The following is an 18,594-nucleotide window of genomic DNA, read 5'->3' on the forward strand; positions in this document are numbered from 1 at the left end:
CTTGAACCACTCTACATGTGAGGCTGTATAGGGTATGTCCTTGAACCACCCTGCTTGTAAGGCTGTATAGGGTATGTTTATCAATCCAAAATCCTAAATGAAAACATAACAACTGTAGCTAGAATTTTATTGGTAAAGTTACAAACTAAGAAAAAGTTTCAAGTAGGAAGAATAAGAACTTGAAAGGGTATTAAAGCATGTTTTGGTGAAGCTATTTCCTAGAATTGGTTCTACAGCTTGTGTCAGTTTTCTTTTAGAAAGGTATTGCCTGCTTGTCCAAATTTGTTATGGGTTAGGATAGTCTAAGACTTTAGAGTGATCTATCTGTGCTTCATTTTCTCTTTGTTTTTCTTTAGCTTTAGCGACATAAAATTCTTCCAAGTTTAGTTGTTCTAATTTTAGTTTAAACTTCTAAAGGAATTTGTAGGAGTCAGCGGCTGTGATTTGATTAAGTTGATGTCAGAGTATGCTTTGATTTGCTTAAGCTGATGTACATTCTCTCACATCGAAGTTTAGTGCAATAGACAAAATTGCTTGGGTTGTGATTGTTGTGGGGACCTGTGCTTGTTGTAGGGACCTCTGTTTTTTGTTAATATTTTAAGGGAATGGAAGACAAATAATTAAAGTGCCAACCTCTTTTTTGGCTGTCATGTAGGGGCATATTGTCAGTGTTGGGACCTCTATTTACTAAAGTCCATGAGAGTGGAGGGATTCCCATGTGCAATTGTCTAGTGGTCCCAAAAAGTAATGATTATTTTTCTTGTTCTTGGTGCAGTAATGGCTCATGACAAGGATTATGTCGCTATCATAGTTTGCTACGATGAGGAATTTGTGATTGGGGAGGATGAGTGGGAGTATAAGGGTGGAAATGAGGGCACAATCTTTGTGGATATAAAGAAGGCATCTTATATCGGATTTCTTAGGGATATAAAGATTTATTTGCCTTATAAATTTCAGAAGCTGCTATATTGTATTACTAGGAAAGACTTAAGTGATGGTTTGAGATGCTTAGAAGATGATAATGGTCTTAGGGATGTTCTATACCATTATCTTCATGGTGAAGAGGTAAAAATATTTGTTGAGTACAATAGTGAAAGTGAGGATGAAGATGATGATGGAGAGAGCGCCGGAGTAGGACAAGAAGGAGATGGTATTCAAGGTAGTACTGACATTAAGGTCAAAGGAGGGCAGGATAGATATGATGGACATGAGAGAAGCGTAGATGCAGTTCACCGAAGTGATGATGACATAGGTGATGTCACAATCTCTGGATTAGATTGGGAAGTAGCTGAATCAACTGATGATGATGATGATGGAGGGTTGCCTACTGAAAATTTTATAAGTGACGACGAGGAGGAGGAGATGAATCAACTGATGGAGGGTTGTACTTCTTTGAATTGATTAAGCTGATGCCTCAGATGAATATTACTCAATTCAGGATGTTGGTAAAGGAGCAAGTAGGCATCAATATATTCAAGAATCAATGTAAAAGATCAAAGCAAAAGGTGATGAAGATACTCATTGGTTAGTACAACGGTGAATACGGATAGTTGTGGGACTATGCTTGGGAGTGTAGACTACAAAATCTTGGAAGTAGAGTGTATGTAGAGGTTGTGGAGATACCACTTCCTGATATTGGGACGAAGTTCGATAAATTATATGTTTACTTCGATGCATGCAAACGAGGATTTTTATCTAGTTGTAAACGGATTATAGGATTGGACTGGTGTTTTTTGAATGGCTTGTGCAAGGGAGAATTGCTAGCCACAATTGGAAGAGATGCAAACAACCAAATGTTTCCCCTGGCTTGGGTTGTTGTGAAGGTAGAGAACAAGGACAATTGGTCCTGGTTCCTCAAAAATTTGATGAATGATTTGGAGATAACAAATGGGGGCAAGGTGGGCATTCATGAGCGACCAACAAAAGGTAATGTTTGCTTTTTAAAAAATTTGGTCACTTGTTTGCTTTTTGATATCAACATGTCATTTGCTGATTTTTTATATTTTGAATTATTGCAGGGACCGGTTCCAGTAATAGCCGAGTTGTTGCCTTATGCTGAACATCGAATATGTGCGCGGTACATATATGCAAATTGGGTAAAGACCTATAAAGGGGACAAGTTGCAAGCGCAATTTTGGCAGCTAGCAAAGAGCATGAATATGGCTGACTTTAGGATGGCTAAAAAAGAGATGCTTCAATTGACAAAGGATGGTTATGATGCACTGTCCCAAACAGACCCGAAGCATTGATGTAGGGCGTTCTTTAGCGAGGAATTCAAGTGCGATAACATTGATAACAACATCTGCGAATCATTCAATGGGAGGATAATAGATGCCAGATGCAAACCAATTATCTCGATGCTTGAAGACATACGGGTTTTGGTCATGACTTGGCTGCACAGACAAAGAGATGAGACTGCAAAGTGGACTAAGCAATATGGTCCTAGGATTGCTAAGAAATTGGATGACAACTTAGCTGCAAGTAGGTATTGTCATCCCATTTGGAATGAGGATGAATGATATGAGATAATGAAGGGTTCCGATAAGTATGTTGTCTATTTAGGTACGATAAAGTGTTCATATAGAGCATGGCAACTAAGTGAAATTCCTTGTGCATATGCCATATGTGCAATTCAATTGAAGGGCCACAATACAGAAGACTACCTTGATGATTGGTATAAGAAACCGAAATATCTTGCTTTGTATCAATTCATGTTACAACCAATTAGAAGTAGCAAGTTCTGGGAGCCAATAGATCGTGAAGCACCTCAACCTTTGCCACTAAAGAAGAGAATGGGAAGACCAAAGAAAAAACGAAAAATGACAGAGGGAGAGGACTCATGTCACCGTAGGATGAATAAGACAAGTGTACCGATAAAGTGCTCTTTTTGCCACATAGCATGGCACAATATTAAGGGTTGTCAATTAAAGAAGTAGCAGGAACAATTGAGGCCAGCCGAAGGGCCTAGTGAAGGGACAGTTGGAGAAGGAGAAACAGAAAAGGCGAAGTGAGTCGACTGTTCTTCAGTTGACGACAATAAACCCAGTAAGTCATGACAATTATGTTCATGTTGCTTTATGGTTTGTTATGAATATGTGCATAGATATAAGTGACATGTATGTAATGTTTTTGTCTTTGTCAAGTCACCGTGACAAGTGAAGAATTGGTTGAAGCCCTTGCTATACCTGAAAATGAAGGGCATGTTCAAAGAAAGCAAGGTAGAAGACAGCCGGCTGCAGGATTGGCAAAAGTAACCGGAAGGCCAATTAAGTCGATTGTTCTTCGACAGAAACGAGAAAAAAAATACCCGGTCAATTCAATGATTTGAGTTTACTTTTCATTTACGTTTTAATATGGCCTGATTTTATATTTATGATGTCATTTGCCTTTTTCTCAGGTTTGAAGAAGGCAAGCTAGAGCTCAGCTGCCAATAGAGGGCCCAACTGAAGGGCCACCATAAGATCCACCACCAAGGTCATCACAAAGGCCACTAGAAGGGTCATCACAAGGGCCACCACCAAAGTCAACCAAAGGTGTCACTGAAGCTGAAGGCCTAACTAGAAAAACAACTAGAAGAAAGCCAAATCAAGAGCCACCTACAAGAAGGCTATCTACAAGACGCCTAGCTGAAGAATTGGCCGAAGAAGCCCCTACTGTAGTTGAACAACCACAAGAGCCCAAGAAATCACATGCGAGAAGAAGAGGCAACCAATCACAAGTACCTAAAAGTGACGCTCCCCTTCGAACAAGAGGGGCTCTTGGGAAGAGGCTAAAATAATATGGTTATGGCCGTTATACAGATAAGCGTTCTGGAACAGTTATTCTTAATGTAAGCTTTATAGGCTGTATTTAATTTAATTTATAGTGCAAACTTTTGTTGATAATTGAGTTTTCTTTTTGAAGCCTAGGAGAAGTTCAGAGGTTCTTATCTCTCAAGGCCGAACTCAAGAATCAACGGCTGCGCCAACAAAGAAAAAGACATTGCCTACGCCAACAAGAAAGAAGAGTAAGAAGAACCCAGTTGCAGGTCCATCTGAATCAATTCAGCCTACAACAGTTGCAGCTCCTTTTAAATCAGTTCAGCCTAGGACAATTGCAGCTCCATCAGAATCAACGCATCCCAAGACAGTTGAAGAAGAAGTCTCACGTCCAGTTAGAAAAAATGCAAGGATTATAAATCAAGTGCGAGGTCCATCAAAACAAGAGGCATTTTGCATATTGATTGATGAAATGGGATGTGATATGGTTTGTGAGGCTAAGGAGTCAGTTGTAAACATCTGTGGATGTTTTTTTTTTTTATATTATTTTTTATAATAGTTTGTCATTGAGTTAGTTGAGTTTGTGAGACTTCATTTGTCATTGAGTTTGTGAGACTTCATTTCAAAATCAATGGAACGGTTGTTGTTTGTCATTTTCGGCATGCCTTTTTCATTTTTTTTTTTTTTTTTTTACTTTTACTTATTGCTGCTTCTGGTGGTGGATATGTGGTGGTGACTAGGGTGCTCTTGTGGCTGGTGGCGGCGGCTGGTGAAGCCTAGTGGTGGTGGGTTGGGTTGGAGGTTTTTGCTGCACCTAGTGCAAGATGTAAGTGTGCAATATGCACAGCTTGCACCAGGTAGTGTTGCTAGTGCAAGCTGGTGTAAGACACCTTACACTAGCAACTTATGCAGCAACTTACCACCAGCATAGTGGTGGCTAGTGGTGGCTCAAGTGGATGCCTAGGATGCTTGGTGTGGCTGGTGGTGATGATGGCTGGAGGCCAATGGTGGCCAATGGTAGGCGGTGGCGGCGGCTGGTAGTAGCCGATGTATACAAAAAAAAATGGCACTTAATTGATCACATTCTAAAAAACTTAGCACTTAAGTGTTCACTTTTAACAACAAGTGGCACTTAAGTGATCCTTTTAATAATAACTTGACACTTAAATAACTCTTTTTTTTTATCACGACTGGCACTTAAGTGATCACTAGATACAACTTATAGCACTCGAGTAATCACTTGTGTCTGTTCTATGTATATGGTGGTTTGCAGCAAAACAAAGAAGTTGTTGGTTTATTTATTTGCTGCTGGTTTACACATTTGTTGCTGGTTTACATTCAATTCAAGTAAAATAGTCACTACAACACATCGACCTAATATACATTCCATCATCATTGATTTATATTTGAGAATAAGCAAAAACATTGTACAAACAGTATTTGTCGAAATCATTCATTCATTCATTCAAAACAAGTACATTTCTCCACACATTTACAACTATGGTAGTCGGAGAAACTTCTTCTCATCTTCTAGTACTTTACATTTCATCATAAAGTGGGATAAACAAAAAAACAGTAACACAATAAACGCTTGGTAACACTTCCGTTCAATTTTCATTCTTGAAACTTCGTTCTTCAAATGGATTATAGAAGATGCTTGAGCTTGAGCTTACATTGAGTCAATATCGTCCAAGTCGTCTACAATCGTAGATGGAGGTTGATGACATCCATCAAGTAGGTCCAATATCACCTCTGTGGCTCGGTGAGAGAATTTCACATCGACCCATTTGAAGTATTTGCACTTCGAGCCTTCTCTGTATCGGGCACATCCGTAGAATCTTCTCCCGGGATTCGTTCGAGTCCACGATATTCTTCTTAGACTTGGTAACCCACAAAAACATAAACGCTCGCCTTCTCCTTCATTTCGGCAAGAGAAATTTGAGCCGCTACTGAAAGTCCTGCTCTCCATTTCCAATATTCGGTGGTAGAATTTGGGGCAAATCGAATTAGGGTGCAGGATTAGGGCTCTAGTAGCATTTTGCCCGATTTAGGGTTTTAGATTTAGAGTAAATGGGAAAGATGACGGCGTTTTCGCTAATTTAAGGACTCTATTTTGGGCCAACACTCGAAACGACGTCATTTGGGGTGAATTCAAGCTGACTTAGCTCTCCGGCGAGACACATCAGCGAGAAATATTAATATTTTAATGCCGCGTATGATTTCTGGCCAGCTTCGCCGGAGATGGCACTCAGGTGTCTCACTTTTCTTAAAATGTGGCACTTAAGTGTACCTTTCGTAAGGTATGGCACTTAAGTGTCCCTTTGTGCTAAGTTATGGCACTTGAAGCGTTATTCTACCCTTTTTCTTGCGGTTCAACTATTATAGGTTTAATGTCGACATCTTTATTATGGAGTGTTTGATTATTCATTTCTTGATTATTGTTGGGTTGAACTATAATATCAGGAACAACAGCATTAAAAGTCTTGTGTATCTGAACTTCCACCCTTACTTCTCCAATATAAGCATCACGCATTCTTTCACTACCACTTATGTTGCAACATAATATTTCTAAATTCAACAATTCTCATACTATGATTAAAATAATAAAATTTATACAATTTAGATTTCTCTACATAACTAATGAAGTAACCATTGGTCGCTCTTAAATCCAATTTCTTTTTACGTGGATTGTAAATTCTTACTTCTGCTAGACAGCCCAAAACATGCATATATCATAAACTAAGTTTCCTTCTTTTCCACAATTCAAAGAGAGTCTTTGAAATTGCCTTACTAGGAACCATATTTAATAAATGCATATAAGTCTGTAATGCATACACCTATAAAAATAAGAGTAAAAATGAATAAATTATTATAATCCTAACCATTTACATTAAAGTACGATTACGCCGTTTTGCTACACAATTTTCTTGTGGTGTACCTAGCATCATATATTGAGTACAAATGCTGTGTCTTTCAAGGAATTTAGCAAATTGACCTAGATATTGTCCCGATTCATCATATTATCCATAATATTTACCACTTCCATCCGACCTTACTATTTTCACTGTTTTTTTTTATCTAATTACCTCTCAACCTTTTAATATACATCTCAAATACATTCACTGATTGAGGTTTAGCATGTAATAGATAAATGCAACCATACTGTGAAAAATCATCAATGATGGTGATAAAATAGCTTTCTCCACCAAAAAATAGAATATCAATAAAAACCACAAATATCAATATATATGATTTCAAGAAACTCTGTGCTCCTTGTAGCACTTTGTTAGTATGTTTTGTTTGTTTGCTTTTAATATGATCAATATACACCCTAAGATCAGTAAAATCCAAGTTTGAAATAATTTCGTTCTTCACTAATCTTTACATTCTTTCATTAGATATATGACCTAAATATTTATGCCACAAGTAAGCAAATTTATCATCTACTAAACCTCGTTTAGTGCCAACATGATGATGTAAGGTCATTAAGGTCTCAATAAAAGCATTATCAAGTTTAAATTTGTAGATACCATCACATAAAGTTCTAGTTTCAATAAAATCATCATTCTTAAACAAACTAAAAGATCAATAACCAAACTTACAAGAAAATCATGTTACATTAAGTCTTGACAAAGAAACTAAATTGTGAGAAAATGTAGGTACATAAAGGGTTCGAAACAAATGTAAATAATTCCATGTATTTAAGACTAAACGATAAGTGTCAATGCCTTCAACTTGAGTATTGACACCTAAATTTTGGCGACCCTGGCCATTCATTTATTGCATAGAAAATTAGGGAGTAATTTTTAACCCATAAACAAAAATATTAGAATTAAATTGTGTAAAATGTGGTTTTAAGAGCATTTTTTTTCTTATTGCATTTATATTGGACCAGTGACGGATTGATTTGACTTGATGGTTCCGAACTTTTATTTGCAAGTTGCATTTACAAGGAAGAGCCTCACGCAAGAACTTGGGGGAAGGGCTAAAGAAAGACCTCCTTTTATTTCTGAGTCAATAGGTCAACAAAAAGTGAGGTCTTCTCTGACAAGGTGTACAAAGAGAGAGAATGTGAAAGAGAGAAAAGTTAAAAAAAATGGGGAGTTGTCTTCTTCCAGTGGGGGTCTTTGAGCATCAAGCTCGATGTTTGTAACTTCGCCGTCCGCGGCTGCTAATCCTTTGTCAACTATCGCCTACTACTGTCCCGATTGTCGTCATTGCTATTATCTCGACTGTCACCCTTGCTGCCGCCCCTAGTGTCACCGCACTTGCTCCCATTGCTGACGCCTGCAACCTGCTACAGCCTCCCTTCTTCCGGCGAACTCCGCCCCTCACTGTGCCTCCGCTTGACGTTCATCGCCTGCATCTGCCGTTCCTCTATTGATTGCCGATGTTGCTCAACCAAGCCTACACCCATGCCATCGCTGCTAGTGCCAACCAACTTGACGCTGCGCCACAATGTTCTCGCGACCTGCCGTACCTCCCTATTGAGCTGCAGGTTCCTTTAGCAGCGAAGCATCCAATTTGGTGTATTTCAGCTCGTGATCCATCCAACAACAAAGTTGTGGCACCATCCTCCATTGTTAACCGTTACCTGCTGAATCACGAGTCTCCGCACCTAGCCACGCTGATTCCTAGGTTCCTTGGCGTGCTCAACCTCACAAGAACTTACTTGGCTAGACTTTGCTTAGCCTTGTGTAGTCCAGACAATCCCTCCGGCATTGTTGGGTTCACGTCAATATTGGTGGCATTCTAGTTTCAGTAGTCCCCCTCGCTGAGAAGTTACGCTACCTGAAGGTCTGTCCTCTGATCGTACTGAGAGCCCCCACTGAACTTAGTCCTTGCCGTCGCATCCCGTTTTGGAATCAAATAATCCAAACAAGGTAATTTTCTTGAATCAAATTCCATCTCGATATTATTGCCTAAATTGGAATATTTGATGGTAATAGTGATTTCATTGAGACTTTAAGCATTATCCAATAGGAAATTTTGGCAAAAAATCACTATAATTACTAATTTGATCCGTAAGACTTCATATCACTTTTTTAATTATTTTGATTTTTTTTGTGCATCAATGATGTTTTAATTTTAAAATTGTTATAATTATTAATTTGATCCGTAAGACTTCGGATCAATTTTTCAATTATATTGATTTGTTCTTGCATGTTGTATTGTTTAGGATTATAATAATTGTTAATTTAATCCATAAGACAATTGATTATTTTTGTTCAATTATTTTAACCCTTTACTTGAATTCTCAACGAATATCTTTAATAGATTTGATATAATACTTATATTTGGAAATTGCTTGTTTTGGAAAACACCCGAAAAAATCAAATTGTGTATTAGATAGGATAGTTTCCTAAATTAGGATTGCATGTTAGAATATATAGGATTTCTAGATAACATTGTCTAGTTTGAATATGATTGCATGTTTAGATCATTTTAGAATAGATTCGAATGGATTCTAGATAGCATTTTCTTTCATAAATAGGGTACTAGATAATGCTTGCCTATTTAGAAAATGTTGCTTTTTAAAAATATTTTTCTAAAATATGATAGGATTTAGGTCAAATTAATCCCTAAACTAGATCAGATAACTATTCATTTTAGATAGTTTAATTAGGGATTTTATTAATTTCAAATTTTAGAATAAAAATACGAAAACAACTCATGCATGTCATATAAGTTTTAATTTCAAGACAAGAGAACCCAAAAAATAAAAAATAAAAATTTCTTTGGTGTGCTTAATTCTTTTGATGCAATTTATTCGATTCATTAAGTGTTTAATAATGGTTGTGTACCCGCATGGTAACCCCATTGCATGATAGTGATTTAGGCTAAAACCAATCCAGACTGCTTGCAAAGATATTTTGAAAAAAAAATGATATCGAAAAGGGTATTAGAGAAATCTAATATAATTAAGTCCCCGTACCCAAATTCTCCAATTCGTAAGAGTAAAATAATTCTTCTATTATTTTAGTTGTATATCTAATCGACCTATTATAAACTGATTAGTAGTGACTCATAAATAAAATTCATTTGCATGTTAAAAACTTAAATCCAAGTCATGAATTTATATGGGCTTAGAAGAGCCCAAGCTAAGTATAGGTTTAGTAGTCCATTAGCTAAACCCTAAGTGCTGCACCCGAGGTTAGGTTGGGACATTGAGCTTTGTTTCTATTCCCTGTGGTCACATAATTTTCATTTGACTTTATGGTTTAGATCGTAAGAAATCATTGCATCGTATTTGACACACTAATGGTGGCACCAAAATCAATCCATTAAGTATTATGAGGAACTTCAATAAAGCTTGATTCAAAACATACTAAGTCACAAGGCTTATTTTTCTTTTTGAACCACACTTTAGACAATCTTTTTTCAAGTAGCTAACATCATTACAAAAGTGACACGTAATAAAATTGTGTTCCTTCTTATGAATTTGAAAAGTCTTAGAAGATTTATTCATGACGTGTAATCATTTATTCTTGCTCCTTCCACCTTTCCTTTTGGAATTCTTTTAAGTTTCTTGATAACTTAGGAGATGAACGGAATGATTTTTTTAATTCTTTATCTTTATTTCGTCTTGAACAAGCATACTGGCCAATTTATTTACATTCCACTAATCATTTATAGTGTTGTAATTCATCTAAAATGACCCATATTGTTCATGAGGCAAGGAATTAAGTATGAACTGTACTAAAAAGTACTCATCCACGTTCATTCCCAAGGTCCTTAACTTTGCTACTAAATTCGTCATCTCAAGAACATGTTCATGCATGGTATGCGAACCATTATACTTTGCGGTGGTCAAAGTATCCATTAATATACTGGCAAGTGACTTATCAGTGGTTTGAAAATAATCTTCCACAAATTTCATAAATTCCTTAAAACCGTTAGTCTTGGAAATAGTAGTATTTAAGTTATTTGCTACTGTCATTTGAATGAATACTAAACATAGTTTGTTCGATCTTTTCCAAACTTTATGAAAAGTCTTTTTATCATCGCCACTCTCATGAGTAATAGCAGTTGGTTTCTCAACTTGAATTGCCAAATCAAGATCTAAGACACCTAAGTGAAACTAGATTTGTTCACTCAAATTAGAGAAATTCATTCCATTGAACAAATGAACAGACGAAGTGTACGAATGAAGTGAAACGGGTACGGATATTAGAAATATGCAATAAAATACTCATATATTAATGCTTTGGGAATATCACATGATCAGATTTAAACTAAACAATACACATACATCATAGTTCTCATTTGAGCAATCCTATGATATACTTACATACATTAAACCATAATGATGCGAATAACTTTAATCTTGTACTTACAAATTTATCTCATTAAAATTAATTTGCTATCTTTGAATATACAAACAAATTTAACAAAAAATATTAATTACTAACTATTATGTCCATGAATTATAAGATATTGATTAATCTATGGGTTAATTCCTAAATTCTTATAATAAATGAACTTCAATATACCCATGACATCAATAATGATATTAACGTATCAATTTCAATCATAGCATTAATTAATTATGGGTAATTGAATAAAATAATTCACAAAATAAAAAATTCAAAATACCTAGAGGTTTGACCACTTTGGTAACTAACAAATGATTCTTAATTGAATTTTTAATGTTGTAAAGCATAAACATTCATCAAATTGCACCCAAGGGCAAACTGTAATTAGACCATAAGGGCAAAGCTGTAAAATAATAATTCCAGAGGGGCAAAATTGTAAATCAAACATCTAGGGGCAAAATGGCAAATAATTGGCTAGGACAAAATCATAATTATCCAGCAAATAAGGGCAACAAGTAAATAACCATAAGGAGAGCAGAACCATAATTATGCAGCACGGAGATTGGCATTAACTTAAATTAGTGTAGAGGGTAAAATCGTAATTAAACCCGCTAAGGGGCAAAATGGTGAATAATAGGTGGAGGTCAGCGGGTAAAAACATAATGGGGCTCCATAGGCGCATGTACACGCCTCACCCCTGCACACACCTACACTGCAGTGTGCACGCTAGGCACGTGGCATGTGGATTCCACGCATTCGACCGTCCAGTGCGAGCGAGGGGCGCGTGGGGGCACGTGGATTCCACGCGCCTTCATCCTCTTCGCACCTCTTCGTCAATTTTCTCACTTTCGCCTTGTTTTCGCTTGTTCCCTTTCATTATTCGGGTTTCCTCCGACAACCCTTTCAAAAACAATTCAACGACAGCAAATAACAAGAAAAAGACTAATGTCATTGGATGAATCTTCATTTGTAAACCATAAAATTTCAATAAGCGAAAAAAATTATGAAATATTAAACCACGCTTTGATACCAATTGTAAGCATATAACATAATTCTATAACACGGAAAATACAAAACAAATTTTTTTTAATCTTCATGATTTTCACGATAAGAAGGATAAAGACATACATTTATCCATAATGAAATTTTCAAAGTATTTGTTATGAAAAAATCGAAAAGATGAAGAAATCCAATTTCTCTCATTTAACCCACTTTTCCTAAACGTATTCTACTTGATAGATGATAAAATAAAATATTCTTTTCGCATCTCACGTCGTAAGTGAAGAGAGGACCATATTTTACTTATATAAGGTTGTCAATGGGTGCATTTCATCAAAACACATTCTACCTTCATGCATTCTCATAAGAACCATAACTTGCTCATTGTTGCGACCAAATTTTTGGGGTGCACCACCTAGGATTTGGCTAATAGATTGTTAAGTCTAGACTTAATTCGGGCTCTCCCAAACTCATACCAATTCGCAACTTAAGTTCAAATTTCTTAACATGTAAGTGGATTTTATCGCCACTAATCAGTTTATAGTAAGTCGATTAGATACTTAAGTAAAATAATTGGAGAATTACTTTACTTCTACGAGCCAAAGACTTTGGGTACATGGATTTAGTTACACTAGACTACTAGACTTCTCTAATGCTCTTTTGGAACCATTTCTTTTTATTTTCAAAAAAAAAAAAATGTTTTTGCAGGCAGTTTGGATTGATTTTAAATTTATTTCCCTAACATGTGAGGTGATCATGCGGGTGCGCAACTTACCAATTTAACACTCAAGAAAGCAAATAAAAAAATGCAGGATTTACCTCGTAGTAACGAAAGCATCTGCGTTGTTAGATCAGAATTCACATCATGAATCCTAGGTATGATTTCTAATTAACACGCAATTTCTTTTTGTTTTCTTTTAATTAATGAGAATCATGCTTTATACAATGCAATATAACTAAATGACCTAATTTTAATGACAGTCAATTTCTAATTAAATGAACTAGCAACAAACACTAAATGATATGTATTTCATGAATCTAATTATATATGACATGCACATAATATTTTTTAATTTTTTTCTTAAAAAAGAATGCAATCTAACCTAGGGATTGAAACTAATTTATCCTAAGTCATTTTTTGATATTTTTTATGAAATTCGAAATTAGGAAAAATGTGAAAATTATCTAGCTAAATTAAGATTCTATCCTAGTTATATTAAGGATTAGATCATGCTAAACCCTAATTTAAACCAAGATATTATCTTAACTTAGCAATCTCTATCATAAGATACGGTCTATCTAAATCAATCTAAACTTAAAATGAAATATGTGATTTTATCCTAATGTGCAAGGATGCCCTAATTTTACATGACATATGCATGATGATTTTTTGTTGTTTTTTTATTAATTTCAAAATGTCAAATAATTAAACATGCAGTTTAAGCTAATGAAACAAAAATCTAACATCCTAAATTTATGTCTTTTTTTTTTATGACAATTCATGATAAATAAAATGCTTAACCCAAATATGCAAATAACCCTAAAGCATCCAATATTCTAACCTAAACATATTTCAAGATAAATAAAGCAATCAAGTCAAAGACAGACCATTCAAAATCACCAAATGTATCATAAATTGTTCAGATCAATGGATAATATATCGCTAATAAAATCGATATATTGATCTTAAGTCTTAAAAACCAAAATATCAATTTTACTCATGCTTGATTACCTTATAGATGAAATAAAAAAATCTAGGCGCGGTTGCGAATCATGTGATATGTTGGAATTTCCAATTATGCATGGGGACAATATTTCAAATAAGTAAACAAGAAATAAAATAAAATAAAATAAAATAAACTATACCTAATAAATTAAAGCAAATATACCTAATTTGATTTTTTCCTTTTTCTTTTCTTCTTTTTTTCTTACGCAAGGCTTGGCAAAGGTGTTGGTCACGGTCGGTCGTAAATCGCGGTTGTCGGAGCTCCGGCGCGGGGACTCACGGGTCGCTGCCGGTCGCGAACAGGGGCGGAGGAGGAGCGGAGGAGGAGCGGCGTCGAGCAAAGGCGGAGACAGCAGCGACTGGTTCGGGGCCTACTGGCGTCGGGAGGCAGCGGCGTCGAGCAGACACGGTGGTAGCGACGGAGGCGAGCGGCGCTCGGTGATAGGCGGCAGGCGCGGAGATGAATGGGCGCGGCTGCAGCAGGCGTCGGCGAGGCCGAAGCAGCAGGTGGAGATGTCGGGTCGTCGGGAGCAGCAGAGGCTTCGCGGGCGTCGCAGACGGGCTGAGGGCAAAATCGCGATGGTGCGGCGAGGGTTTCGATTGCCGGCGGCTCGGACAGCAACGAGCGAGCAGGAGGAAACGCCGGGGGAATGCAGCAGGCGTCGGGTTGAGCAGATCGCGGACAGAGCAGGGGCAGCAGCAGCGTCACGGGCGGATCTCGAGCGGCGGAGACCGGCGGAACAGCAGTGGCGGACGCGAGCGGAGCGGCGAGGTGGCGAGTCGCGGAGGCGGCTCGTGTCGCGGTGGCGCGACGGTGGACGGCGCGGCTCGGGCTGGCGCGGCCGGAGGGCCCTCGCGAAGAAGACGACGATGCAGTCCTTTTCCTCTCCTTTTCTTTTTCTTTTTTTTTTTCCTTCCTTTTTTCTCTCTCTCTCTCTCTCTCACATGTCACTCTCACGTCTCTTTTCCCTCTGCCCCTTGCTGACTTTTCTTTTCCCAAAGAACCGAAACCCCTCTTCCTTTACTCTCTTTTTTTTCACTGTTTTACTTTTTGTGTTCTTTTTTTCGATGAAGAGAAGCCCCCTTTAAAGAATTCTGGCCGACCCTTTTTATATGCGTGCACGAAGCCCCCCACCAAGGAAAGAAAATGTGATAAAATATTATAAAATCTTCGCTTTTGTTTTTCTTTCCTCTCTGGGGTGCGCTCAAAATCTGCGACTTTCATGTTTTCAAACGAAGAATATATCACGCCGTGTACGCTCCTTGCTGATACATTGCATGAATATATAAAACGTCGACTACCATATCATCCTTTCTTTTTATTCATTTTCATTGGTCAAATTTTCCTTTTATGCTCTTGAACGGATATTGACATGATATTTCTTTTGGTCTTGTTCCGATTGTGAATTTTCCTCCAAATATTTGACCAAGATATTTATTTCTTGTTTGAAATAAAGAAATATCACATCGAAGAATAGAATGCCTTCATATCTATTAAGCTTAAAACCATTTGTTCGAGTCCATCCACCACTGTCAACCCAATGTGAATGTAATAAATAGAAAAATGAATGCACCTAAAATTATATGTTATGCAATTAATGATTTTTTTGGATAAAATTAACCCATAATTTTCTGTGCAATAAATAAATGATCGGATCGTTAAAATTTAGGTGTCAACACTCATAAAGATTGCACATTTTATTTCATAAGGATTACAATTTCTCATAGGCAATATGTTTTAGCTCTTAAATATTATTATTATTTATGGTAAAAGCTCTTAAATATTCATTGAACAATAATTAATAAAATCACGTGAGCCACAATAATTCTTACATCACATGCTCACTTTTTTTTTGTGGGGAGGGGGGTTGAACACAAGCTTACGTTAGTTGAGTTGAACAGTTTTGGATCTTAGAAACTCATTAAATTTGTACATTGATTTTAGTCGAATGGGTACATAGAGGCAAAGGCACGAGCTAAAATAAGGGAAATTATCAAATTATATTTAATCCTTCAAGAATCTAACATTCGATTTATGGGTCATTGTAGATGCAATTCGTATTTTTTTGGATCATCGTAGCCACGTTCGAACAATATAGAAGTAGGCATAAGATGCTCACGATGTTCGAAAAGAGCCGAGGGATTAGTTTGACAGAACTATAGGAGATTTGGCAAATTCTCTCCTAATTACACGTGTCGGCAAGAGGCGCTGCTTTTAGAGATCACCGGCTGACGATTGACCGCAGGAGAGAGCAGTGAAGACGTCTGATCTGCGCGACCAGAAACGGAAAGCTTCAACCGTGTCGACCGACACGTGTGCAGAGGGACATCGAAAGAAGCTCTCTAGAGCAAAGAGGTGCGCCCACTCCGCGGTGCCCCTTGCGCGAGTGTTGCATGCGGTTCTCTCGCTTGCTCCTTTGGTGGCCCCACCTCTCAAGAGGCAAAGACGAAACACTTCGATCCATCTCTCGTGGAATTCATTTCCCGATTATGGTCGATTTGTTTCGTGAGAATCCACGATCTGAAAAATACATATATGTTAAAATAATAGTTCAAATTCTTTATAGAAAAAAATTCCAAATAAAGATTTGAAATGCTCTCATTTTCTCAAATAAAAATTTAAAGTGGACAATATTTTAAAGAAAAGCTCGAAATATCTCCATTTTTTTTTTTAAATAAGAGCCTGAAATGCACTTTATTTCTAATAAGAGCCTAAAAATAAGGAAAAATAAAACTTAAAAAGACAAAAAGAAAAAAGAAAAAAAAAAGAATACACATGAGAGGGACGACTCCCTCTTGCCTATGTCGGCCGCCCCATCGCTGGTGCGCTGGCAGCAATGGCCAATGGGGTCTTCGATGTGCCGACCATCGCCATTGCCCCCACTGGCAATGGGGCGTCGGCCATGTAACGTCCTACGATGCTCTAATACAACAACCATTATATAAATTGAAGATATTGGTGGGTGAATAGGATCTTTTCACTAGCATTCTTTGGGTTTGTAGTGTTCCCTCACTATAGGAACGCCATTAGTCCCTCAACAGTATGGGTAGTTGGAGAGGTGTGTGCGGAGAAGGGTTTTATTAATGCCGTTTTGACTGAAACCTTCCTTTCCCTCACCCATAATAAAGAAAACAAGGAGATGACTTTCCATGTTTCTCTGAGTTTTTGCAAATTTGGTTCCTTTCTAACATTAAGGAGTTACCGACTTAATGGCGATACCTTCAAATTGCTTTATTTATCCTGAGTTTTCAATATGATAATAGAAGAAAGAGAGAGTCACTTGAGAAAATAGGTTGTACGGGAGAGAAAGATGGTTTTTGCTTTTGTTTTGATGTTATATATACACCAATACTGTTGAGGGAGGATAATTTCTTTAACTAATAGAAGATTAGGTTTCCTTCTTTTTCCTTTGAAGCTGCCCCCTCTCTATAGTGCCGTATCTAAAGGGAGCTCCCCCTCTCCCTCTCTATCTCCATCTTCTCTCTTTTGAAGCTGTCTGTCTTTCTTTTCTCTCTCTATTTGTTCAGGGAGTTTGTGAGTGGATGAATTTCTGCAGCTGAATTTGGATGAACATGAAGACCAGTTCGGCCATTTGTCCAGTCCACAACCAATGAGGAGAATGTTCACAACGTAATTCCACAATCTATCTGAGATTAGGCCGCTCTCCTTTCCCGATTAAGATTTAGGTCGAGTTTTGACGATTTTACACTCCCGAACTAGATCTAAATATAGATTTGAGAACTACTTACAGATATTTGATTTGTGTTTTTCAACATTTTGATGCCAATATCTCTATACGGTGATAGTAATGAGAATGTTGAATCTAGATGAGTGCCACAAACCGTTACAAATGAAGTGAGAGATCTCAACGTGTGCTCATCATTGAATTTGGTGAACAGCTACCGATCATTTATGGTGTCAAATATGTTCTTGAAGGATGAGAGTGCATTTCTAGTTACAAATTGTACTTTGTTATTTGCATTCTGGCTTTTTATCTAATTTGTAGTTATTTGGGATTTACTAGGTTTGAAAGCCTTCTATGTCCCTCTCGAGTATTATTTTGATGTATGAATGGTATCTTTCTTTTGATAAAAAAAAAAGAAAAAGAAAAAGAGTAACAACACGTAAAATGGTAATCAAGTCTTTGAATTTAGTAACTTTTGAAATGCCTCGTTTACTCAAGAAAAGTCATGCCAACTCAATTAAAAATGAGGTAAACAAAACATCTTTTTCTCTTCTTATTATAATGGCCATTGCTAAGCCGTCGTTATGGACGAGCCTTTCCTAAAAAATGATTCTCTTAAGGTGTTAGAATTCCCTCGAAGCCCACCCTGATGATGGGTTTTGATCTAATTTTTCCTTATTCCAAGATAGAAGAAATCAAGATTCAGACCGATAGCACCAATCACGTGAGAGTCAGCGGAGAGAAACTGACGAAAGACAAAGTACATTTACATCGAAGAAACCTTCAAAGTTCCAAAAGACTTGGACATCCAGAAGAAGGTGGAAGACTTGAAGATGGACTTATCACTATGACAGTGCCTAAGCAAGCTACAACCGTGGTGGAGAAGGAAGAGACCGAACACCATGAACAAGACTAGAACAAAGAAAACCACGACGAAGCCCCCAAGCCACCTGAGAGCAAAAGAGGGAGAAAATCTAGCAGAAAATGTTGCTACCATGACGAGATCATCAAGAAATGGGGAAGAGAGAAGCATCTTTAGGAGCGTAGTGAAGATGCTTAACAGGAACAGCGGGATTCATTAGTTCCTTTTTAGGATTCTCTCGGGCCTT

At 37.2% G+C, this 18,594-nt stretch overlaps 1 long non-coding RNA gene across 1 annotated transcript; it reads left to right on the forward strand.

Moving 5' to 3' along the window:
- Positions 1-860: 860 nt before the first annotated feature.
- On the forward strand, positions 861-2,583 carry LOC104454703. The gene is made up of 2 exons (XR_727285.3): positions 861-1,926; positions 2,019-2,583. It is a non-coding gene; the product is annotated as an uncharacterized LOC104454703 (long non-coding RNA).
- The last annotated feature ends 16,011 nt before the right edge of the window (positions 2,584-18,594 follow it).

Source organism: Eucalyptus grandis, chromosome 7, assembly GCF_016545825.1.
Source record: "Eucalyptus grandis isolate ANBG69807.140 chromosome 7, ASM1654582v1, whole genome shotgun sequence".
NCBI lineage: Eukaryota > Viridiplantae > Streptophyta > Magnoliopsida > Myrtales > Myrtaceae > Eucalyptus > Eucalyptus grandis.